The sequence below is a fragment of the Bacillus rossius genome, chromosome 6, assembly GCF_032445375.1.
Source record: "Bacillus rossius redtenbacheri isolate Brsri chromosome 6, Brsri_v3, whole genome shotgun sequence".
Lineage (NCBI taxonomy): Eukaryota > Metazoa > Arthropoda > Insecta > Phasmatodea > Bacillidae > Bacillus > Bacillus rossius.
The window spans coordinates 6952745-6980348 of record NC_086334.1 but is presented as its reverse complement, the minus strand read 5'-3'; the positions used below and the strand labels follow the sequence as shown (position 1 = coordinate 6980348).

Here is a 27604-nt window from a genome sequence, read left to right as displayed (position 1 = left end):
AAGACTACCTATAAACACAACATTATTTCAAACAGTGAATGTTTGAAAATTCAGAGTGCTAGCAAGTGCATCAATCATAAAGTTTGTTGAATAAATAACTTTATTGAAAGAATGATAGCTATGGTACGAGTGAAACAACTCTACATAAACAATAGTATGCCTGTAGCATCGTCGGAACTGAGTGTAAAAAAAAATCATGTATGTTGGGCCATGTGAAGAATCAAACAACAAGAAACGACGTGTAGTAGCATCCAACTGTCTGCTACCTACTGCTGTGGCTGAGATGTCAAAAACACCACAAGTGGCTGACTTCCACATCTGCTACCGTGCTGCTGGACGATCATCAGTTGAAGTAGCAGACACTACTCGACCGAAGACCTCGGAGTTGTACGTGGCGGAGTCTCGTTCCGTGATGCATCAACGCTTGTGGATGAACGTGTTCGACGTAGCAGCAAAGTATTCAGGCCTAGAAACATAGTGAATGTATGTAATGTTTATATACTCTTCGACGCTAGCAAGTACCTAGTAATGTCATCCATGTCATCAAGTCATCCATGGTTTTTTTTATTTGTAATATTTAAGTATCTGTCATAACATTTGAACACTTAAAATAAAATGGAAGCAGTGAGAATAAAATCAAAAAAATATAACTACATCTGCCATGATAAAATATTAAGGGTTAATACGCTCTCAGTAAAACAACAGATGCAATTTAACAGTGACCATATTGAAGCGGCATTCTGTAAAATTACAGAAGAAATGTTATTTTATTTTGTAACAAAATATTATTGTGTTGTATGATTATTCGCTCATAGACAAAATTATGATTCTTTGCAATGTTAATTTTGGTGTAATAGTGTATTTATATATTTATAATCAGTTTGTCTATGGAGAGTTTAAAGATTGGAATAATTGAATAAAATAAAATGCTATTCAATATTTTATTTAAAAAAAATAAATGTTGAAAAATCTTTTAATGATTGTGTGGTGAAAGATTACATTTTGATGCGGCTTCAGGACTGAATACAAGCATAATGTATTGTCATAAAATGAAGGTAAATTAGATTTATAGAAACAATTATAGCTAGAATATTTAAAGTTTGGTACATGTTCCCAATATTAAAATTTGATTAAAACCTTTTTTGTCTACATTGTTTACCCAGAGGTTGAGTATAATAATTGTGCTCGTATTTGAAAGAGGCATGCCTGGCAATTAAATAAAAAATCTAATTATTACAGTGAAATAATTACAATACTTACCATAATAGTAGGTAAATTTGCTTGTATTTTAGGATAAAAAGTTTTTACATTCAAATGAGTAATTTTGTATTACTTATTACATAATGCCCCAGTAGTAGCTAGAACGTTTTTTTAGCAAGTGGAAATATTGCCCATCTTTTTAGAGATGGGAGGTAAAAATATGTTAGTTCTGTTACTTAGAAATATTTGTGTAGCAGTTTGGTACCACTAATAATGTGTGGTGTCATTGTATCATTGCTTTACGGAAAAAAATCTAGATGTTAAATAAGTAGTAAATCCACGTAGGCCTACATCTTGCAACATAATTAATATATGTTATGGGAAATGTAAATATGGATCCTTAAGTAGGAAGGATGACCAAATTGGATGACAATAAATGTCCTTTAGATCCAGATTGTAGATTTAAGTTTGTCAGAAATATTTCTTGAGGTGCTTGAATACAGTTTTTAATGTGTATAAAATTATAAATTTAATTTTATGATTTTGAAGATGGAAAACATTTATTTCCATAACTAGAATTTAATTATTCTGGTAAAAAACTACAAATATTTTTAATTTTTGGTAAACTACTACATCATCTCATGATTAATTATAATCCACTAGTGTAAAAGCTACAACTCTAGAAAATTGCACAGTTAACAACATTCATACAATGGTTTTTTGAAATTACTTTTTAATGGTTTATAGTGTATCACAGACCATTTGAAAGTTTTTATAAATACTTTGGGGGAAAACTGAATCTTTTTACTTTGGTCATTCTCATAAAATTAAAGGTATGTTTTAAATTTTTTAAAAATAATTCTTTGAATTCACCCAGAGTTATGTTATCTTGATAGGCTGTCGGTATCTTGGGAACAATCACAAAAAGAGAACTGAATTCATAGTATGTAATTTTTCTAGTCCTTTGCATGACATTTTATAAATGGCATATGAAACTAAATTTACTATTCAAGCCATAAATCAGTATCAAACTACTAACAAGATTTTGTAAAAAAAAAAAAAAAAAAAATTAAAAGCGGTCAAACATTTGCAGATGCAACTATTTGGAACCAAATTAGCCATATCAAGTCCTAAATTGAAACTGTTCTTATCAATTGCCTCTAAGGATCAAAGAATATACTCATATACCTATGAAGTGAATGCCTAAAAACTGTAGCAGTATCATGCTTGTAGGTGTATTACAGTCAATAGGACTGATACACTATAGTTTCAGGTTAATGTGTGCAAACATGCTCAATGATAAATTTTACAACATTTTGGGTGGAAGTGGTGGTCAATCATCAAAACCCAAATAATTTTTTCCCTTCAACACTGTTGCAGGAAGGAAAGAAAAGGGAATCTTCATTTGCAACATTATACAGATAGAGGATCTAAGAATAATAATTTTTTTTTGTCTGAGTGTAGTTTGCTGAATGCTTTCAGAACCATAGGGAAAATGTGTTGTATTTTCCAGCATCATCTAAACTGTCTAGAGCATCTTTGTTCATGCGAATCATTTTAAGTGAGGCTGTAATAATTGCTTGCGAATATTATTTATTTTTGTTTTATTTATGTGCTATCCAACATCTGAAGGCCATCAACTGAATGACCAATATAAATCAAACATATAAAACATACAAAACACACAATTGTAAAAAAAAAACACTGTTAAGGAAGACTTCTAGTGTGTAGAAACATTGAAATCACTAGCGCTAGCCAAGATTATTTACCTGCAAGTGACAGCTATGCAGACTGCGAAAAGTTGGGAACCATATTTAGAGGATTAGTAGTGTCCCAGAAATTGAACTACATAATTGAATAAAGTTGAACTAGTTGGTTTCACTGCAGCAAATACATGTCATACTGTTTTATGAGAATAATTCTTAGCTGTGTTTTTAGAAAAGCCACATGTAGTTTTGAACCTAGTTTTTGTGTGTATTTCTTGCCAATACTCATTTACATTTAAGTTCAATCAATGAAATGTACAACATTGTGTTGTATTCAAAATAGGAATTTAAAACAAACTAGTTACTTTAGACATGTGCGAGTACATAATGGCTAATCACATGGCCTAACATGCTGTGACCTTTGCCATCGATGAGATCTGCACATCATCTTGACGTGAAGAAGATGGATGTGAGCTGTTTGTAAACATTAAACCTATTTAGTTAAACTTACATGTATTTGCCCATTTTTACATGGGAACTTTCATTATTTGACTAATATGTTTGCAAAACATGTTCTTGCAAATAATTTCATTATCATTCAAAATGTCAGATATATAATTTTTACAAAAAGGAATGAAGTAAAAAAATTTAGGAATGTGATGTTTGTACAAAATGATATGAATTAATTCTCTCCACAATTTTATTAGTTGCAGTTTAACCTAAAAAAAAAAAATAATGTTCATGAATTATATAAATATTTTAGAATGAAGTTGATATGTATTAGTGCAGTATTTTAAGTATATGAAATGATTTTACAATAAATATTTTAGCAGTATTTTTTTAACTGGCATAAAAACTTTTTTAATAATTATATTAGTCACATTTCTTCAATATTTCCAAGTTTTATTTATATGTAATTTACTCTACTAATCGAAGTCTCAAGTGCTGTCATCACAAACCAAGTGTGTGCCAAGAAATTGTTTTTTGAATTACTGACTTGAGACCAAACAATCTAGCCACTAGTCTGAACTGGCATGAAATAAAACAGTTACATAGTGTACATGTAGGTATATGGGATTGGAAATAAGTTTTTTCTGCTAAATGTATGCATTTATACCAGTGATGGCCTACTATCAGACTGCAGTACCCTTTTGAATATCCTGCTTAGTGAATCTTTCAACAAAGAACTACCAAGTATACTGTTGCATAAGATTAGCTTTTGCATTAAAGTAAAGTAAGTCGTTAGTAATTCTCAGAAGCAGCAACATTCTCGCAGAAATATTGAAATATTTTGTTTATTTTTCTTATAATCTCTATATATTGTTTCATGGTAGCTCTTAGATCTCAATTTTTTTTGCAAACAATATTTTCTAAGGAATAATATTTGCTTAATCACTTACCAAGTAGTCTATCCATTGGTTATTTGACTGCTTAATAAGACATTAAACAATTTTTGTAATGCTAAATATTAATTAATGTGTGGCCCTCGGATCAGTTAAAAAATGCTATCTGGTCCTCAAAAAAGAGTAAATTTGGTCAGCGCTGATTTATACGAGTACCACGCGACTTGACAATGTTTTGTGTGGTTGTACACAAAAATATGCTTTGATGTTTTGAAACTAAATGGTGCATAACGCTAATAAGCCTATATGCTGAGTGGTCAGATGACTTGCTTACCACCAAAGGCTTTTCTGGTTCGAATATCGGTGGGGTCTACCCCAAATCTTACACAATTGGGAAACGTGACAGTGGATTTTTCTCGTGATGCTCCCGTTTCCCTGTACTCATTCATGCCGTCAGCGCTCCACGAGATCTCACCACCTTTCATCGTCTCTAATGAACCGGACGTGAATGGAGCATTGCTGAGGGTAATTGAGGAGTGGCCGGAGAAAAATCACCGTTCACGGCGACGTCCGCCCCGTTTCTCCACGTGCGGGAAAAGCGGGTTGGACCCAGCCCGGCAAGGGATTCGAACCAGAATACCTTTGGTGACCGCCAAACCACCGTGGTCCCCGCTAATGGCGTTAGCGTAGGCAGTTCAGACGGGTTAGGCCACTTCAGATAATAATTTACATCAAAAAAGTGGTGTTTTGACAGTTAAAAATTATCATCATCAAAATGCACAGCTGAATGTGTGGATTACAGGTGTTGTTAACAGCCACCTCGCATCATCGTAAATGACATACCTTGCAAATTTTCTATATAACTGTCCATCCCCCCTCTAATTGCGTTCGCCACTGGCAACAGTGATTACTAGTAGCTGTGGACCAAAATTGGTTACGTGGTAGATGGGCTTCTAGTAACTAATTCAAACACTATTTCTGTGTTTCGTCAATATAAATCTCCATATAAATCCAAGGATCACTTAAGCGAAATAACTTTTTGAAAGAAAAGTAAAAGTTAAAATCGTAATGATTGCGCTCGCATATCCGTTTCGTGGTGTCCTCGTGAGCATAAAGCCCGCATGCCACGATGGGAGGTGTCTTGCAGGCGACGATAAAGCTTCCGACATGACTTCTGTCTTAGCCTGTATGCAAGCGGCTATGGACGTTTGAGTGGAATAAACCTAGCATGCGGTACTTCACTCATACGTCTGCGTTGTGACAATTTGTTCCTTATCATATTTACGATATTTTTTTGTAGGTATTATAAGTTACATTTGAAACTGATTATGTTTGACGACACTAGGAGCATCACCGAACAGTTATCTAATTGGTTACAACTTCCACACTGTGCACGGCCAAAATACAAATCCACGAAAACTGCCTTCGGAATACTCCCAACTGCCACAGAACACTTCCTACCAGCGGCCATAGAATCTTTTATGGGGCGTACCCGCTAGAATCGCTACTGTGTTTGTAAACTACTCAATAATGCAATAAACGCATGACGCAAAGACGCAACGCAAGCATCGGCCAAAATTCAGTTATCTTGCGTTGCGACTTGCGTTTCCGCTTTCCAGGCTATATTTGAAGTAAAGTGTTCCGCAAACGGTTAAAGATGCAGAAGTCATGTGTATAGAAGGCTGCGATTTTATTTTTTTGTCATAAGCATCGCGATTTCACTCGTTTAACACGATGTAAAAAAAGCTCTTTTAAATGAAACTACTAAGAATCTCTCACGTTTACGCGAAAAAAAATTTCACGAAGAATATCATTTTTAGTTACAGGCTAGGCGAGATAGCTTGTGACCTGCTTGTTTCATAATCTGCCGTGATATTTTTTTTTTGTGTTTGTTACGTGTTGCGTCCTTGCGCGCTTACGTTTCTTGCAACGGTTATAATCCGAGCGAGTTGGACGCATCTGAAGCTCCCGGGGACTTGCCACCTCTTAAAGAGTTCGAGAAAGCAGCCTCGGGTATTTTCGGCAGTGGTTTATGAATTTTTTTTTATTTCCGCGCACGAAATCAGTAGCGGGCCTTTATTTCCGTAATATTTTATAAACTTGCGGATGCCGAGAGGGCGAAGTGTTGGCAGCTCTCCAGGCCGGGGGTCCGCCCTGGGGAGGGAAGGACAGATGGGAGAGAGACCAGCAGACCTGGAGAAAATGAAGGGGCGAGCGATAGCGCCGCTCCAAACGTCGCCGCGTGCGCCCGGTTTTTAGGTCAAGAGGTCGGCCGGTTGAGACGGCGCCACCTCGAGTTGGGCCGAGTTTGTCTATCACTCGAGACGCAAAAGTGCAGCGCAAGCATCGGCCAACGTTTTCAGTAATTTCCATGCATAAAACAACCCGTACAGATTCTCGAAAGCATGTAAGTAACTTGCATTACTCATTTATCTTCATTTCTCCGCCATGCAATGTCCGATGACCGTTCAAATTTCACAGTTGTCCTACGCACGACGAAAATACTGCGAGCCAGTTCACAGCCTTGCGCTTAGAGGCGACACCGTGCTAGAAACACCAGCGAGCGTCGAACTTATCATCCCGCCTCACTAACACATTTACCCCCTATCTAGGCGTACCACTTAAGGCTGGTCAAGACATTAAATCATTTCATGGAATAAAAAAGTATGGAACTCCTAGTTGATGTATACATGACACACATTTGTTTGGTATATGCATTAAAAAATTTCAAATTTTTATAAAATTAATTTTTTTGGATTTATTAAATTTTCAATTCTGTAATTGAATTCGTGCAAATGAAGAAAAATATTTAACTTCAGATGACAAGAAAATAGAATCTGGTGTACGATATTGTTTGCGAGGGTGATGTCAAATTTGTATTCAGTAAAAGCCATTAGATCATTTTTGGCATCATATTTAGTGTTACATAATTTTTTACAGAAAAGTTTGGGCTATATTCAACCTACGTTATAAAATTAATTGAGTTTTATTTCCAATTAATATTTAGCCATTGCCCTAGCCTCGAAAGTATAATTTCCAGTGGTATATGGTTTGTAAATGTACGAGTGAAAACGTAGTTGTGGTCCACGAATAACCGGAGGCATGATTGGGTCTCGCGCGAGACTTGGAAATCGCCTCCGTTACCAGCGCGCGACCTGTCAGCCTGTGACTGTACGCTGGCGCTCCAAGCGAGATGTCTTGAAACTACTACCAGCTCTCGCGTGGGCAGCCAGTCTCCCGGGAAAAAATTCCACTTTCGCGCGCATTTTGTGAAGTGTGAGTCGTACGAAGTGGGTTTTGTAAGCAGAGTGGATCTGAAACTGTAAAACATGTCCAACAGAAAAAGGCAGCCGAGAAGCATTTTGAAGAAAAGTAAGAAATCTAAAATCATGCGGCAGTTGTGGAAGAAGAAAAAAGCCAAGGCCGAAACCGGAACATGTTTTACAAATTCGAGTTAAGTCATACGCTCGTTTTGAGGTGTATATTTATTCATACATTATTCAGGGTTTCAGTATGCTAATGAATTTTGAAGAAAAAAAAAGTTTGCTCAGCCAATAGCCTAATTTTCTTTTGCAACTGTGATTCAGGTGTATCGTACTTGGAAGTTTATAAATTATATAAAAAAAGAGAAACTGGAAATGTTTATGCTATATTTCGTAATTTTCTGTATGCAATAAGAAAAATAAATTATTCGAAATTTAAAAAAATTATATTTTAAGAAAGATGTAAAGAAACTTGGAAATATTCCGAATACGAGCTTGTAACTACCGAAATTGTAGAAAAATTACCTTTAAGTTATAACACAATCTCACTATCTAATTACTCTTAATAAATAATTAATTTATTCATTGAGTAAACTGCAGTTATATCTTTTTTTACCTCATTATGACAGTACTAGCAAATCGCGTTATAATCTCTGCTAACTTTTTCGGGTCAAGGTTACGTAACAAAAAACTGGACAAAAAGTTACTCGTATGAGGTATCCAGTTACCATGTTTCCATTTCGTTTTCTAAACGATTTCGAAACACTTTTCGAATTGAATACGCTCATGTATACAGTACCTATTTAAATCGAACAGTCAAAGTCGGGCATCCCAAAAATGAGTCAATACCATCTCGACTAGGGTGTTAAATTTACCTAACTCATATGGTTATCGTATTGAAATCCTTTTGAAACTAAACGCGTGCATTTTTTTGCGTAAAAGATTTACCTTTAGCCATTAAAAATAATTTAAAAATAGATACTTATTGAATATTATTGAATATTATTGAAGTTTCACGTCATTTTCTGTCGTAGATAACAAAATACAACCGTGACAAACAGAAGAATCAGTACATTGGACGACAGTATTGAAACGTTATCAGATCAGATCGAAATTTCATATGTGAATGGGTATCGTACTTAGACGAACGTGAATAAACTATTTTTAATGCATGTAAATTTAGTAATTAAGCGCTAGTTTCGAGTTTAATAAACTGACATTTTACTAAAAATGGTCTAAAAATGATTTTGAAAAAAAAAATACAAAATTGCACAGTTTTCGTTACACAAGCAGATACAATTTAGAAAAATCCAGGCTTCAGGTTGCAAATCTAGAAGATAATGAGTTTGCAGCTGCAGCTAAGGTGATACTGAAATTTCGCGACCCATTACAAGGCACATGTGCAACAGTTGAAAGAATTAATCTTGCTGCTCCATTTAATGCCAATGTATTTTTCATGTCAGTGTAGAAATAATGTATGTAAACGCAATACAAGATACCCTATCCATGTTATAGAATAATCTGTCCAACACAAAGTACTATTATGTGTACTTCTATTTTTAGTTTTTGGTGTAAGGATAACAATTTTAATCACTCCACTGTACTACAGTCATGTGTGGTTGAAATTGCACAACTGCCTAGCCATTCGTTTGAATTTTTCGTCCATCATTCAAGTCAAATTTCCCTTGGCCAACGACTCAGTCTCATAATATAGCTGTGGGTTGGCTTGTAACGCGTAATGGCCTAGGTCTCCGCGGCGTGAATGACCTGCATATCAGCTGACGCCGGGTAGGGGCTGGGCGGACCACCTTTCAAGGTCACCGTGGCAAGAATTACTAACCCCTCCCGTTGCAAAAGTTTCGTGCGGGAGAAATATTCACACCAAAATGCGCTCTGCTCGTCTCATGACAACGAAAAAAGGAGTTTTGGGGAGGAGGGGAGGGCGCGGCGGCTTTGTCTTGAATTATTGTGTTACACTACTGAGTATAAATACAGGAATCTTTAGAACTGTTTAGCTTGAAACGAAATTATCCTGAAACTATAAAATAAAAATAAATACTGCATATTTTCTTGGCATCGTTTGATGTTTCGTTACTTAATATGGTGCGCGTTGTTTGCTAATGAATCGGATTGCCCCTCCCCCCCCTTTATCCTTTTGTAATAAAATAATTATGGTGAACAAAAAATAATAAAAAGGCCGCGTTGGCTGGCGCTAGAACGCAGGTTTACCATCTATGCAATCCAGGTTAGATTCCCGTCGCGGCTTGGTCACACGGATTTCCGCATGTAGCAATCGCTATTGGTCGGCGGGGTTTCTCGGAGATATGCCTGTTCCCTGTCCCTGCGTTACGGCGCTCGCACCCTGTGCACCTCGACCATCTCGGGCATTATTCACGATTGGCTGGAAGCTGCAGGTCTTTTCCTCGCGTGGGTCGGCCCGCCTCACAAACGTGCCAACCTCCATTCACTGCATCCTTAGACTCCGCATCAGGCTGTAACTACAAGACGATTTTCAAATTTAAACCGAAGTATTTGGTAAAGTGTAATAAATACATCATTTTTATTAAAACATTTTATTTTTGCACTCTTGCAGTAGTTTGTATTGTAGTAATTACTGCGAAATCGTTGTTACTGTTTATACCCAGCAATTAGATTATTTTTTAAAATATTTGTGTTATTCTATTAACTGCATTCCTTTACACAGAATAGTTTTCTGATTTTGTTTTTTTAAGGTTAAATTGCAGCATATAATGTACTTGTACGTAAGTGTGTATCATCAACTGCGTAACTTCATTGGTTTTGTGTCCTCCCAAAGAAAAAGCTTTTATATGCCTCTGTAAAAAGGCAAGCCACACTCATATGGTTGCTGTAAGAATTTTGAAGCCTAACACGCACATAAATGAATAACGCAAATTTTCGTTGTTATTTTTTACCTCAATGTTGGAATGTACTTTTTTCTAGAAATAATTTTTTATTGGAACGCTTGAATAATTATACACCGTTTCTGTCACATTTATATTAACTTACTAATTTTTATCACTATACAGGTCAAACGAAGAATTACGCAGCGAAGAAACAATCTTGTCACTTACAAAAGTTTCTCTTGAAGAGCAAAAGCAGTCGTGTGATAATCAATTGAGTTTACTAGAAAGTAGTGGCTTTGAATATATATACTGTATAGAAGTCGCGAGTGGATAGGATTTACTCTACGTTTTTCAGAAGCGTATGATGAGCAGCTTGGGAACTTCACCGCTGCAGTGCGCTGCCGTAACGCCCTGTATCGTCTTAGTTGTTATTTACACGTTAGAGTGCAGCACTGTCGCCCGCTGTCATTCCCCGCACCCCCCATGCATCATTCACTGCAGCTCAAGGTCGTTCAACATGAGGGGGAAGGGGTTTTTGAAGAGTTTGACACTTGTCCGCTAGGGACCACCACAAGTCGATGCCCTAGAGATGGTGGCGATTGCGGCGGTGAATTAACCAACTACCTCAAAACCGTATTAGAAATTTTAACCTGGGCTGGCGACTTCTATACAGTATATATATTCAAAGGTAGTGGTGAAGAAAGCGAGTTTCCTGATTTTATTGTTGAGCACGACATTAACTACATTTTCTTGGAAGAGAGGCTTCGAGGAAACAGATGTGTGAATATTGCCCATCTAATGAAAGAAATGGCTCTACTGGAAGACCATAAGAAAATATGTACGTTAGGGAAATTTGTTTTCATGTCAGAAAGTCGCAGTGGCCTCTTTTCGACTTGGACATTCCAGTGTGATGCATGCAACCAAACCAAATAAATTACATCTCACGAACCGGAGTATTGTGACATCAATGATGCTCTGGTTTGGGGTGCTATATCCATAGGGATTGGACACAGCCTAATCAAAGAGCTACCATCTGTGATGGACGTGCCTAACATTTCTGAAGAAAAATTTTGATCTCACGAATCTTCAATTGAAGAGGTAAGATTAAAATGTAAAACAATTCGCGTAAAATATTATTTTTCTAGAAAGGATGTTTGTTTTTTAGTGGTGCCATGTTATTCATTATCCCATGTCACTTTTTTATTGCCACATTAATGTGGTAGGAGGGCAAAATAGGATGCTCAGATATAAATACGTAGTTCTATAGTAGTATTGGATATATATATATATATATATATATATATATATATATATATATATATATAGAAATGAATGTTTTTAATTTCAAACAATACCTAGTTTCACACACTAACATGTGTTTGTTCTGTCCGTTCCTTTGTACGAAATAAAATATTTTAAAATAATTTCCTTATCCAAACATCTGTTTGGTTGTTCCTACATCATCGACAGATACATGCGCGTAATAAACATCTTTGCAATAACAATTACGTACATCGTGGTAGAGGCAAATAAATATTTTGTTTTCAGTAAATAAACGAAGCACCCTGTTTAGAGGTTTTGGTGACAACCAAATCAGTTTTATGAGTACCGGCCTGCATTTACATGGAAATAGTATTGGTCATTTTGAGTATCTTGGTTCGGATAGGCCTTTACACATTGAAGATTTGTTCGGAACTTCTGTGTAAATAAAAATTATTTGTTGTTTATTTATTTAAAAATTATTTATTGTGTTTGTCGATGTTTTTATTTAAACTTAATTAAATAATAAAATGGGAAGATGATATAGTTTCTACGAAAATAAGATAATAAATGAAACGTGGATTAACGTACACACGCTAATACCATTTAAGCGATAATATACATCCATTAATAACATTAAATTTTTAATAAGCATTTTAAACCGGCATTATCTCTTATAAACTGACTCCTAAACACGTGGTCCCAGACTAGAAGTTCGATTAAACATCCTACAGTTTATTTTTATAGTGATGCAACATATAAGGTTTATTTTACACTGTGTACGAACATGTATGGCCATGTTCAAATCCTTAATATTTTATGAGCATAAAATTATTTGTGAATGCAGCCATAAACATCACCTAAGCTGTGTGAAAACAAACATTCCATTTTTGGGGCAAATCATAATTTAATTTAAACAGCCATATATTTATTTCACACAATTCAACGTATTATTTTGTTGATAGGGAAAATTATGATCCTCGAAATCTTTTCTTTCTCTCAGTGATGGTCAGTATTGTAGGTCCCATCGTTTTCCATTGCACATAATCATGCATGCCATGTAACATTGACATTTTACTTACATTTAATTAAGTTAAATAACTTACGCTATATAGGCCTATGCTAATAAAGTACTGACAAATGTAATTCTAACTGGAATCAACACATAAATAACATTAAATACGTCTGGTGTGTTTGATAAATAATATATATATATATTTTACATTTGTTATCTCTTGTTTGTCTCTTCGACGTCAGTAATAGCGTTTTGTAGTACATCTTGTGTGTAGGGTGTTTCTTTTCATTCTTTTTCTTTATGTTATCTGCATTGTGGGAGGCACTTTTTGTCTCACGCTGTTCAATGGCACCATATATCATAAAATAAATAAATAAGTGATTATTATTTTATCTGTGTTGTTTCTGCCATATTTGAATTATGCGGTTTGAGGTGAAAATGCTGTACTAATGGTTATTATCAAAGTTTTTCTACGTAATAAGCAGTTTCCACATGTACATATGTACATATCGCGTAAAACATTTTAATGTACTTGAGTTATTCCCTAAAAATAATAAAACAGGATCTAAAGAACTACTAAACTCATTTACAAATATCGTTATTAGTATCATTGCGCATGCGATGCTTAAAAAAATTACAAGATAATTACAAGAAATCGCATTTGTTTAGAACAACGAGGTCTAATAGTTCAGTTAAATATTAACTCTCTGTAAAAATATGCTGCAATATTTTAAATGAAGCAGCATAACAATGGTAATATGTTCGTACAATTTAATAATAAGCACTACATAAATCATATTACTTTTTAGATATTTTATTCCTTCATGGATTCGTTGCATGCTCATCAACTCAGAATTGTCACAGGCTATATTTAACTACCGGAAGTTGTCTTAGTGGAGCTACCCTTAGCTCTAAAACAAATTACTTACCATGAAACAAAACCATCTTTTAAATACATGTATATTGGCATATTCATATCTATTACTTTCTTTTTACAGGCCATGCAGGAAACAAGATGTTTTAGTTGAGCCATTGCTATCCAGTAGTGATGTCGGGCATGTGTCGTTTTGCCTAAAGGCGTTTTGCCTAATTTTAGGCAAAACGCCGTTTAGGCAAAACGCCGTTAGGCAAAACGCCGTAACGAATTCATGTTTAGGCAAACCACCGTTAGGCAAATCGCCTGTTACTCGTGATGTCGGCTAAGAAATTGGTGACACAACAGAAAATGGGCACAATGACTTATCTGAGGAGTCTGATGGTGACTTACCTAAGTTGATAGTTGAAAAAGACGACTATCACATTCCTGTCACCAAACAGCTGTGTGGTAATAGATGTGTCGATATTGCACATATAATATAACAAATGGAATCACTTAAATCCCACAAAAAGGAATGTACCATGGGAAAATTTAATTTCCACAAAGAAACCCGTTCGGTTTTTTTTATACATGGCAATTTGTATGTGCATCCTGCGACCAAGTTCAACACATAACTTCTGACAATAAAAACCAGGCTGATGATATCAATGATGCTGCTGTTTGGGGAGGTGTGACCATTGGAATTGGCTACAGTCAACTCGAAGAGATATTTTCCGTTATGAACACTCCCGTTATGACATGAGACATTTTGAAAACACGAAACTTCAATTGAACAGGTGTTACAATTATTATTATCAATGATGATTACGTTTCTTTGCCTAGTGCATTGCGCACGTACTTTGCGTTTCCATGAAAGAAATAATACCAGGTTACATTCCATTGCATTATATTGTAGAACAAATATCACCAAACTACTAAGTGTAATAGCCTCAGCATTAATAAATAACGACACACTAATTAACACGAATATTATGAACGTTAAGAATAAGCATAAGGTACTTATATGAACTTAAATAAATGTAGTTAGCCAACAACAGCATTATATTTTCCTTCAATACTGAAATCATTTTTACTTTGATATTAATGACTTTCAGGCCTGGGAAAAATATCTGACAGCAAAAATGAACGCAGCAGGCGTTCAAAAAAAAATTGCTGAAGAAAACGGCCAAGATTTATCTTGCCAGTTATCCCAAAATAAGCAGGAAAAATATCAGTACCTCACTTTGCAAGTATGATCACCGGTTTTCCGTGTGCAGCACAACTATCACAGAGGGGAAATGTTGAATTGTCTGGTGCATTTGTTTTTTATTTACAATATATTTTCTTACTTAAAATATTTGTCAATGTGCCACTCTATATTAGTGTTGTAGTGACAACTACAAAGTACTTTTAATATTTTCAAAACGGCGCTGACGAGCGGCGAGATGCAAATGATGCGTCACCGCTCAGACTCACGGCGTTCACCGCGTCTCTCAAACACCAAACATCTCAAGTGGTATTTGTCCAGAAACCCGGATTGCCGTGGAGAGATGTCGGCGTGCTATGTGTAACTGACTGACACATCAATGATATCTCTAACTACCTTATTACATTAAATATGTAATGTATTTTCGTGTTAGCTTGTGCGCCATCCTCTAAAAATAGTTATTGCATAAATCGGGTAACGTTAATAAAACATGATTTTAAAAAAAATGTCATTACATGTATTAGCGTCACCCTGCTCACCTAGGCTAAATGCGATGACACCTCTGTAATATTGAATGTAGACAAAAAGCAAATAAAGAATTTATGCCTATAACTATAAAAGTTATATAAGCTTATATATTGCACAGGCCGTATGCGTGTGGATGAAGCATCATTAAAAAGAATCTAGGAAGTATGTGCGAGATGGCAGGTGTGGAGCAGGAACACGTGTGAAGCCGCGCACTGCTGGCCAGCGAGCCAGGCGCCGGGCCACGACACAAGGCGACCAGCGATCAGTGGGCTCTGAGCTCCGAGTTGTTGTCTGTCACATCCTCCCCCACCCCAAAGGGCCAAAGGGCGCTCCCACAAGCCAGCGCGACTACCTGCTCCCAGCCTACAAGCAGTTAGCTTTCCCTCCGCTAGGAGTGATACTGTCCATTTTCATACGCGCGTCGTCTTTCCATTGTTCGGGAGCGGAGCGACACACCCTCCCCCTTCGGAGGCTGTCTCGCCACTGAATGCCCAGCGGCGCGACCCTGAGTCTTATACAGCGCTGTCAGTGTGTTCGGCCATCAGTTTTCATGCTATTGTGAGTGATGTATCAGTTTGAAGTCATTCTGAAGTAGGGACGATTTTTGGACCTCTTGAACAGCCTTAAAGGCTCGCCTTGTATTCGAGCTATAAGTGTTTTTCGTTAGTATAAAAATCTTTCTTTGACATCTTTAAAAATTAAATGATCATGAAATTATTTAATTTTTGTGTGTATAAATTATCACCTTATTGTGGACACATATATAAAACTAGTCAAAAGGGTGGTCACAGTATTCATTTAATTTTGTGACAAATGCTTCTAGTCTTTGCACACGTACACTATTCGTTGGTTTTTGTTGCTGGGTAGCTTGACAATTTGAATTTAATTCGTTTCGAAAATCGAAAATGGACCGGAATAAATGTTAGTTACGAGTTAGTAAGAAAAGCCTCTTCAAAACGAAAGACTATTGAGAAAAAGATTATGTAAAAAAATAAATGGCGCTTTGAATGGTTATAAAATTACATTATGACTACAATAATAAGTATATAACATTTAATATGTATACATTATTTATTGGCGTTAGTATGTTGGATGAAGGCACTGATACATATTAAAAATGCCTTTGTTGTTACATATTTGGTGGTTTTGTCTCACGTCTTTATTAACCGAAGTTGGTACGTACACAGAGAGACCTGCACCCTCAAAAGTTTCGCCGACATGGGAGTGACGTGTCTCTTTTCACTCACTCTGTGACCCAACCATTACGGACGCAGCCTCCTGGCGTGGGTGCCCCGGTGGGTCGGGGGGGGGGGTGTTGAAACATGCCGCATTTCCCCCCCTCCCCACACACAGTTGCAGGGCCTCACAGCGGGAGGCATTCTCGTCATCTCTCGCCTGGAGCATTCCAGCATCCCGCGTGGAACTCCTCTGTGGAATCTGACTCACGCGACATCGCGGTCGTCGGCTGGTGACGGCGCCCTTCCGACCCTTTCAGTCCCCCCTCCCCCTCTGGACACCTCCCCCCCCCCCCGGGTCCTACTGGCCTTCACCCGGAGTCCGTCCTAGTATTCAATCGCATACCAGACGTCTACCAGCTTTCTGCCATCGGAGACCTTGGTACTTGCGTAAAAAAATAAAAATGTGTGTAGATGGTGCCTTAATAGCTTCCTTGTTTTTGTCATGATATTAAAAAAAAAACCTCAAAAATGGTATCTTGGTTAGTACGTGATTAATTTAATATTGTATTAAAGGGGTGGATGACTCTGAAACGAAGCGCTGAACCCTGTCGGCAAGTCATTGCGTCACTTTTGGTGATGGCTTGCGGGCGCGCATGTTTCCCCACGAACATTCCTCTGTACGCGAAGATGATTTAAAAGCTGCCGCGAGTTTTATTTTAACGGCTGCAGCACGCGCTTTGATTGCGCGTCCACCCCCCTCCCCCTGCGAAGCTGGAACTAGCGAACAAGAGGCGAAAAGTAACGGCCTCGTCTGCAGCAGCTAGGCCTAGGTGGGAGTGTGGCCGGGTGGATATATAGGTACAGAGAATTGTTGCACGCGTTGTCAGCATGTTCGGATATTCTACGTGAAAAGCGAAAAAAATACGTAACTTGATGTAAGTTTTTGGACATACGCCATTGCTAAGCACTTTTTCCGTAGAAGAAAACTAAAAAATACCCAAAAGACAAAAGCACAAATTAAGCAAAAAATTGCTGTTGTCATTTGTGTTTTCGTCTTTTGGGTATTTTTTAGTTTTCTTCTACAGAAAAAGTGCTTAGTAATGGCGTATGTCCAAAAGCTTACATCAAGTCATGCACTCCCATTGCACAAATCTTTCAAAGATAATGAAATAAATACGTGCGAGGTGTAGACGTCATCATTTGCTTCTCCCCACCAAATATAAATTAAGTTAATTATTGCCAAGCTTGAGCTACCCGTGTCGGTCAGACTTCAAAATTCCCTTTGGATTATTAAGAAAAAAATATTCAGGTACTTACTAAATTCTCGTGCTCAGATTTAGCTGTGGTGTTAGGCATGTGAGACAATATTCCCTAATGTACTTTTATTTTTAGGACAGTTTATGACTTGGTTTGTTTTATTTTTAAGTGTTTTGTCACCATCGTTATAATCACAGCATTAGGTAGGATTTTAAATATACCTTTTTAAATTCCATATTAAGTAATTGCTTAGTATCTTCTGTGCTAATCTTTTATTATTTTTATAGTTGCTAGTGATTTGTCTGTTCAGTTTTTATTGTATATGTAAGATGTTTTAGTTTTTCTGGGCAATAGTTTTTATGGATGTTACCTTACAAGTACCTCCTTTGTACAGATTTATGTGGTTAAGTATAACGTTGCCACGTAAAATAAGCCAATAAAATAAATAAAAGCATTTTCTGAAATATCTTTAAACATATGTTTACTTGGCACAACGTACAAGGGGATACGCGACGAAGTCGAATAAACAAAGAAGCTGATAACTGACTTTTTTTGTAGTGGAAAATGTATCAGCAAGGGGGTAATCGCAGTACGCGTGGAGTTATGATAATCTAGAACGCTCCAATGTGAAGCCTGCGCGCGTACAGTCTGGTCGACAGATTTATCTTGCGACTAAACTCGTGGCCAGAGATTAGGAAAGGATACACATATAGCATTAGCGGTCAGACGTGAAGCAGTCCCCCCCCCCCCCCTTTTTTTTTTCTTCTTCTGATTTTCACGTCCCAATATGGCGGACGTTTGTTTATATTTGTTATCAGCTGTTCTAACGTACTTGTACTAACGACTGTAGTTAAGCTGTTCGGAAGTAAATTATATTAAACTTTTACTGGTTAATATATTTATATATATATATTAAAATACCAAAACGACTCTTCATAATACAAATGTAATGATGTGAGTTGACATTTTCCTCCAAATTAACCTCCAATACAGGTGAAACTGATACACTTGTAAACAAACAGCCGCCATATTGGTACGTGTAGTGCACTGAAATCCCCCTCCTCTTATGGCTTCACCTTCCTTCGGTGTCTAGACACGCAAAGTAATGATCTCGATTGAATTTCTTTAGCCAGTTGTTTTACCGTACAGCATATTAATCGTTAAATTTCCATACTTCTTCAGTAAAAAGGGGGGGGGGGGATGTTAATTTTGAGGCCGGAATCTCGAGTCGGGCGATGAGGAAACTGGCGAGGCACTCGAAAGTTTGGCGTGCCGGTTTTCTTCCATCAGTGGATTAATCCGAGACGGCATATTCCCCGACCTCTGCAAGAAGGAGGCGATGTGTTCGGGGTACAGGCCACAGCAGACCGGACCACCGGGATGTCCTCGCCTCGTGTCGTGTGGTCCCAGACCCTTCAGCACGCCCCCTCGTGTTCAATCCCGAGCCCGAACCTTGTCCTCTTGCTCTTCCGTCGGGCCGTGAAAAGGGCGGCGCATTCATGCGTGCTGGGAGCGGGCGGGCCCTCCTGTTTACCTTTGTGATTCGCGCCCCCTCACCCCTCGGGCTATATCCAACCCAACGGTGCTCGAACCGCCATTGATTTCGACCCCCCTCCATCCCGTTGTACCGCGCTCTCTCTGTAGGAGGATGGCGGGGAGGGGCGGGGGTGTCGAACAATATTCACACCTACTTGGAAATCATACTGGAAGGTATTCGGCTAGCAGGCGCAAAAAAGTCTGCAAAGGCGGTTTACGGACGATAATTTTACGTGATAACGTCACAAGAAAACATTGATGAAAAATTGCATACAGTATTAATTTTCAATTATTATTTACAATTTTTGCAAATTTAATTTAAATAATTTGTTTAAATATAATCACGAACAATTAGTTAAAAAGCCCGCCTTAACCTGTTTTTTAATAATATAGAAGATTTTCTCGCACGGTGGTTGGCCGGTTCTTGCACGCTCGGCTCAGGCGGAACGTGACATTTTTTTTTCTCGTGCGTGCAGCCGTCGTTCATCGATTTATAAGACGTTATCACATCAAAAATAAATTTTTGGCCGTGACATACGTGCAGTTTAGGGCACTTAGACTGAGTGTCCGTACACCCTGCACCATTGAGTCGGTATCCAGGTGGAGGCACCGTCGCCTTACGGGGGTCCGCCTTGTCAGGGCTGTATCTGTGTCGGTGAGGCGGGCGCTCTGGTGCTTCTAGCGCGGTATCGTCTCTGAGCGCAAGGCTCTGAACTAGTGTGCACAGGGCAACTTTGAGATTTGAGCGTTCATTGTAACAAAATTTGGCGGATAAATGAAGATAAAGGTGTAATGAAAGTCTCTTGAGTGCTTCCAAGAACCTGTACTAGGTGTTTCATCCATAAACATACTTTTTTTTTCAAGCAATTTTCACTCTCTTATTAAAAATACAGCTTAAATGTCAAATACGAAAAAGAGGAGTATTCATCCGTTCTCAGCGTACCTTTATATTCTTCTCGTAAACAAACCCAACTCTGATATCTGGAGCTGTTTTCGAATCGGGTGGTTTCTTCTGAAGATCTGGACATACTGTGTGTGTCCGGGTTGCCACGTGTGTGTCACCGCGTGACGCAAAAAACAAACGATATCGCCTACGTGCAGTTTGAAACTCTCATGCCGCAAGTCATCAGTCCCGGTCCAGACGCAATGACATTAGTTCCTGGCGGTCACCACCGCCATTTGGGGACGTCTTCCTGCCCAAACCTCGCAATAGTTTCAAGTGACCTCGCGGTCTGCTATACGTGACGCGACTATAAGGTCCGTTATACAATGGACCGGAAACGGAGACTGATCTCAACGGAATATTATACTATACAATAGCACGCAGACGTTGACGGACCCTTACGGATTAGCAGTGCTGAGCTCTTCCTGTGCGTTGCCCCGAGCTACCAATAGAAGCCGAGTATTTATTTATAGGTATTTCAAATACGTTAAAAATTGTTTTAAGTACAAGAACATCTAGTGTTCTATTGTAAACTTGTGCTTTAAATTTGTGCTTAAATTTGTGCTTTATTTTCATCATATATGCAAATTCTGTCCGTGCTATGATCTCGAAACATAATATATATATTTTTCTTAAATTAATATTTTGTTACTTTGAAATGCATTCTCGTTAGTTTCCGTTTGTTGTGTTTCCGTGCATTGTGGAAGCAGCAGACGCGATAGTCCGTTGTTTACTGCATTGGTTAAATATAAATTATTATAATTTAAAATATTAAAAAGAAAACACGCTTTTATCAGTTACACACTAATACCTCCTTTATCCATCATCAGATCAGTTCGGTGGTACCAAATTATTGTATTGTCATTCCGGATTACGTATACTTGCAAAGTTTCAGATCGTTAGAATTAGGAGTTGGTAAAAATCTATTTCCAAGATTTGTTTACATAGTTTGTTAGTTATAAATGGAGCTAATATAAGCGTGTTAATAAGTGACATTTTCCTGATATTCATTGCATTTTTGGAACAGCAAACAAACCGAAGCAAATGTTTGCTTCTGGTTTCATATTTACTCTTTAGCAAGCCTATATATATATTTTTTTTGCGAAGTATGGTTTGAAAAATTTATTTGTACTTTATTGGAACATCACATTAAAGTTTTTAAACAATGCAATATTTAAACTCTTTTTTTTTTCAATTACATCAAATGAAACGAAAAGTTCTATTATCACGCTCCCTTTTTTTTTTTTTTTTTTTTTTAAAAGAAATTTCGCGATATTTTTGTAAGTTACGTGACATTTTGGAATTTCGGGTGACTTTTATGACTCGGTGTTAGACTCTGTCGATAAAAGCAATCTGCATATTATTTAAATTAAATGCATGTTTTACGATAGATGAATTTAATGTATATTAATGTATTTTTTTTTTACCGACAGGCCCCGAAAACCCGCGGTCCGTAAACCAGAGGGCCTCTTCCCGCCGCGCCGACCCCGCGCGTATCGATTTATCGGACGTCCCGCGCGCCAGTCCGCCCGCGTTCCACTCGCTGCCCCGACGAGGGCGTAGGAGGGCCTCTCGCCCCCGCCTCCCACGCTCTCCGCACGCTCCACGCTCCACGCTCCACGCTCCCCACGCTCGCCGCGAGGTGACGAGAGCCCTCTGACGTGTGCCGCGCGCCCGGCCGTCGAGCAACAAGAGTCGGCCGCAGAGTGGTCGGCGCCCTTTTGAGACCCTTCACATCCGCCCCCCCCCCCCCCTTGTCCTGTCTCCACGGCCCGGGTCGGCCATCCTGATCTCTGTTTACCACGGGAAGCCTTCTTTTCACAGACGAGAGAGCCAAAACCCGAAGTTCCCCGAAGTTCATGCTCGCTTTTTTTTTCCGTACCACAACAGGTGTGTTTATTTGGGTGGAAAAAAAAAAATTCGCGGGCATTTAATCTCCAAATGCGCGGGTTTAACTTATAAGATGTCATTCTTAAAATTAGCAAGAATTAATTTAAAGAATTATTCAGTAGGTTAGCTACATTATAAATACTTTAAAACATTGTGGATGGTTGGTTATATTAGGTAAGTATTTTATGGTTGCTTAGCAAATAACCTTTTTAATATGCAGCTATCGAGCGCTAGGAAACCGTTTACATGATTTCACAGTATCTTTAATGTAGCTATCATAACCAAATCAAACTTCCACAATGTTTTAAAGTATTTATAATGTAGCTAACCTCAATGTTTTAAAGTATTTATAATGTAGCTAACCTAACCTAAATTGACCATTAGTTATCATAATTTGTCCAAAATAAACATTCACGGACATTTTTTAATATTATTTACAATGAACAAAAAAAAAAACCGTAGATGCACGATCGGATGTTTGGCTCTCTCGTCTGTGAAAAGAAAGCTTCCCGTTTACCACGGAACCGAGTGCTGCCATGTTTGCTATCCACGGGAGGTGCGCCGATCGCTTTCGCGGCGGCTTTGAAGCTTGCCGCGAGCAGAGATTGGGGATAACACAACAGATGGAGCATCATGTCCGATACTAGACGAGGGGAGGGGATTTCAGCGTGCCACACGCACCAATATGGCGTCTGTTTGTTTACCAGTGTATCAGCTTTACCTGTATTGGAGGTTAAATTGGAAAAAAATTATCAACTCATATCATTAATTTTGTATTATGAAGATTCGTTGTGGACTTTTAAAATATTAACACAGATATATATTAACCAGTAATATTTTGATGTAATTTTCTCCCGAACATCTTAACTACAGTCGTTAGTAAAAGCAGACTATAACAGCTAATACAAACATAAACAAACGTCCGCCGTATTATGTAAAAATCAGAAAAAAAAGGCTTAATGTCTGACAGCTAATGCTCCACCTGCATAGGCGTGCGCACGGTAGGTGCCACAGGTGCCTTGGCACCACCATTAGGGTTAACGTTATTTAGTTTTTTACAAGTAGAAATAATACATACTTACAAAAAACAGTATTATTTCCAAAAAAAATATGTTTTACAATCGTGTCGAGTTACAGATATGTGCTCATAACACTATAAGTATGTAAATTATCAATCGAACCAACTATACACACGGAAACAAGCCAGGTGCAATTACTTGTGTTGTACACGCGGGCCGCGGCTACGAAACTTCTGAAATGTAAATACTTCTCCTAGTTCTCCTCGAATTACATAGAATGCGCGCTCGGTGTCCACTGTTCACTCCACTCGGCAGGCGCACGGAATAATAGCCGCCGTCCGCCAGGGTTTATTTAAAAAAAGGAGAGAGAGTTTAGTTAGTTAAAAGGATATGCTTACTCGACGTATATGCAGTCGCCGACAAAACATTATTGTTGTATTCCAAAAGTTAAAACTTTTGCCCACTCTTATTTGTGTATTTTTATTATTTTGAAATGTTACATATTTTAGGTATGTTACTTTCTTTACATTTGCTTAAATTCAACAGCGCACACGAATTTTTCCCCTTCTTAACTTAGTCTAGGCTGGCTGGCAGCCAGGTGAGAAACGACTAAAGTCGCCCCCGAAACAACCAGTGCCACCAAACAAAAAGCGGACAAAATGTCCAAGATCCCGCCCATTTGCATAGTAGTCTTTCTACTCTGTCCAACTCTTCTTCCAGAACCATCCTTCTGTTTCCTGTAACCAACCTGCTTGTAATTAATGCATGAAATTTTGCATCCCTCATTTCAGTGCCTAGGGTTTTCCCTGTGTCTATGCAGGTTTTACCTGGGCCCAAATTATCTTGTTTTAACTTAGAATAGTCAGTGAGGGGAGTTAGTCATGGCTAAAACGTTGCCATGGCTGGCCAATCCCCTCCTAGCACATGATGCATGCTTCCTTTCCTGCATGGTTCATAACCTGCATGCTTAGAGCGTATAGGCTTCGGCCTGAGACGCACTTAGTCTTCCCTACCCAGACCCCTCCCAAATACACGTAGTAATTAGTTAGGTTAGGAAAAAAAACGAGGTATGTTACAAAAACTCCCTCGATTTGTTGATTTTAAAACTTAACATTTGAGAATGTTTTTTCTAGTATTTATTTGGTGTCTTCAGGAAACATGTAAGTACGGTTTTTCAAAGCCACCAGCATGAATTCCGTGCAAACAATTTGTGCAATTTACTTTATGGCTCAACAAAGCTTAAAACTGTAAATTGTTTAGTAGTTTTCCTGGCGATTATAACATTCAAAGCCATAATTTGTCATAAAAAATGTTAAAATTTTTACATCTGTGTATTTAATGTTTTTGTTCGGAAACACCTTAAATAGCACCATTTTGCGCTTTCAAATCCAAATTTTTCCGGGGTAGGACCCCCGGACCCCGCTTTAGGCTCGGGGTCTGTGAATGATAGGGCTGTTGTGTAATCTGGCACCACCACTACTGAAGTCCTGCGCACGCCTATGTCCACCTGTCTCCTTTCCTAATCTCTGGCCGCGAGTTCAGTAGCAAGAGACGGGAAGCCTAAGATGTACATCAAGTTCTGTCCCTTCCCGAACACGCCCGAATATTCACCTTCGGCCAACCTCGGGTTTATATATGTATATATTTATATTTCTCTGTTTATTTTAATGTAGTTATACTAACCTAACTGTCCATAGTGTTTTAAAGTGTTTTAAAGTAGCTAACCTAACCGACCATTTTTAATATTTGAATTAATTTTTCCTGCGCAAAAATAAAACATCCCGAGGTTCGCCGAAGGTGAATATTCGAGCGTGTTCGGGCAGGGACAGAACTTGATGTACATCTTAGGCTTCTCAGCAAGAGACGTCTGTCGACCGACTGAATGGGTCGGTGTCGCACGCCATCTTGAATTCTTCGTTGTTTCGCCGTTACTTTTAATTAAGGACTATTTCCACAATTCTAACTCGTTATCTCCCCGGCATTTGTTATTCTGCCACAAATGTTTTCAACGGATATTCAACTAGTGTAATTTCAAGGTTTTAAAAATGCCCTTCAAGTCTTCGTGATTATCCCTTGCGAAAACTTTTCAAATCCGTTATAATACACTGACTGAATATCTTTTGAAAATAGTAGTGTTGTCGTCCCTAGCCTTGGCTACTGGGCCTACTAAAGGTGACAGTTCCCGCCCAAGGCCTCGGGTCACTTCCAAAATGCACACATTAACGGAAACATTGCGTCAAAAGCCATACTGTCATGTAAAACGCAACCCATACGAAAGGGGACAGGTAAATGCATAATATTAATGATTTAAACAGCACTGTAAAACCAAAGCAGGACAGTGTCCTGTGGTAACAGCATTAATTAGTTAAAATACAAAAATAAAATATATGTCCATTTATTTACGCATTAAAAAAACCAACACAATAATTGCAAAACTGCGAATTATAATCATACTGACTTTCGCGTGACCGTTAACTTAAACTAAAAATACGTTAAAAAAAACATTAAAAACTACATATGTACAAATAATTTATCCCAAAAAGCTGCATGCATGATTTTACGTACGTATTTCTCGTTTCTATCCTTTACCAAATAGTAGCCCAAAAATACACTCGCTTAAAACTATTTTAAAAATTTTCACAAAACACATATTTGTGCTTGCTTTATACTAAAAGAGGCTGACACATTTATAGTTATAAATAATGACTAAATCTGATATACAATCTCAAAATGCTGCAATGTCAAAAACATTACAATAAAATAATAACATTAAATTGGCTGTTAAGAAAAGTTCGTAGCCCGGGCAGTCTTCGCCGCATACTCAAGTTGATAGTCAAACGCGGGTTAGACGTCTGCAACTATACACTGGGTCTTTAAACGGTGTAATTATACGTCGCTAGTTTTTATTATATAGTATTTATTTATTTATTTGGTTGCCTCCTGTTTTCTCCAGTACATACTAGAAGGGAGTTGTCAATATACAAAATACAAACAAAAAATTAAAACATATAGACAAACACAAATCTTAAATACAAAACATAACCACACTCCTGGATACTACAATCTTTGTCTTGGCAATATTATTTAGGTTGCTGATACATCCTAACCACCATACTTGCTGAAATACAAAAAAACCAACATATTAATATGCTTATACCCTAAGGTATTCTTCAACTGAATAAAAGGATTTTTTTTACCAAATATTTCATTAGTTCTTGTTTAAACCTATTTAAATGGACAATTTCCTTAATTTCAGTTGGTAATTTATTAATTAGTTTGATACTACTGTAGTAGGGTCCTTGTGAAAATAGTTTTGTTCTATGTGTGATTAAATGTAAATCACATCTATTTATAGTTTGATAACTGTGTATATTACTATTTGATATTACTGTGGAGTTACGCATTGTGTAAAGTATAGTATGAAAAATGTACAGGCAAGGAAAAGTCATAATATTTAATTGTTTAAACAATGGTTTGCAGTGAGTCCTTTGTGTCTTACCATTTATTATTCTGACAATCTTTTTTTGAATTTTAAACACTTTTTTGAACAGTGATGCGTTTCCCCAAAAAAAATTCCATATGTTAATATAAACTGTACATTTGCAAAGTATAATGCCATTACAACTTCTAAAGAGCAGATTTTTTTGATAGTATGTATAACATAGCACATTGAACACAATTTTTTGTATATGGCATTTATATGTATATGCCAATTTAAATTTTTATCTGTAGCCCTAAAAATTTAATATGGTCAGTCATGTTAATTTGTACTAACCTTGCGTGAAATACAAGTTATACTCTGCGAACGTATTTTAAATATTAATCCAAGCAAAATACTTCGTGACTTAACATAATCGTTTCACACATCTTCGCACCATGCAAAATCTCCCGTCACCCAAATATAGTTATAAGTGGCTACTTACTTGTTTCTGCAGGGCATACAAACCTGATTACGACTACTTTAGTCATACAATGCCACAGGTGTCTGTTCTGATAACGTCACACCTTAATACTCAAAACGCACAACGGCGAGTCGACGAACCGTATATGAGAGGCAGTCACGAGGATAGTTGCTTCCTTGTTTCCCGTTGCACACACACACTCTCGCGTAGATTATACGCACCCAGTGTTACTTTCAACGCTGTTAAACCATATTTGCTTAAACATAAAATATCGCGGGGTTGCAATTAGGGGTGGGAGCACCGACGTACGCCGTCTCGTTCCCCGCGCGGAACTACTCAGCTGTAATGCCTGACGTCACGACCACACGCCCATACTTTAGGTTCTGGCCATATATTCAGTGTTATGTAGTTTATACATTATATTTAGACTGAAATACACGAAATAATAACAGCATAACCTCGTACACTGAAATAAATAATAACACCATAAATCAGAAATATTAATTTTCATGCAAATTATGGCCTTCGGCCTGCAGTAAACGGCCAGTAACTACCATTTCTTCTGAACCTAAATTAAAAAAATTAACAAACGTAATAAAATTATACTGAATAATTAACAAATGAATAATTTAAAAAA

General features: G+C 37.6%; 1 protein-coding gene and 1 long non-coding RNA gene across 3 annotated transcripts in view; one reads left to right on the top strand and one right to left on the bottom strand.

Annotated features, from left to right (window-relative positions):
- The window catches only part of LOC134532559 (homer protein homolog 2-like), a 144091-nt gene that overhangs the window by 5808 nt on the left and 110679 nt on the right, over nt 1–27604 (top strand). The gene's annotated exons all lie outside the window — the stretch shown is intronic.
- Nucleotides 83–27342, bottom strand: LOC134532560 (uncharacterized). The gene is made up of 2 exons (XR_010075154.1): nt 26989–27342; nt 83–466 (listed from the first exon to the last, which is right to left on the bottom strand). It is a non-coding gene; the product is annotated as an uncharacterized LOC134532560 (long non-coding RNA).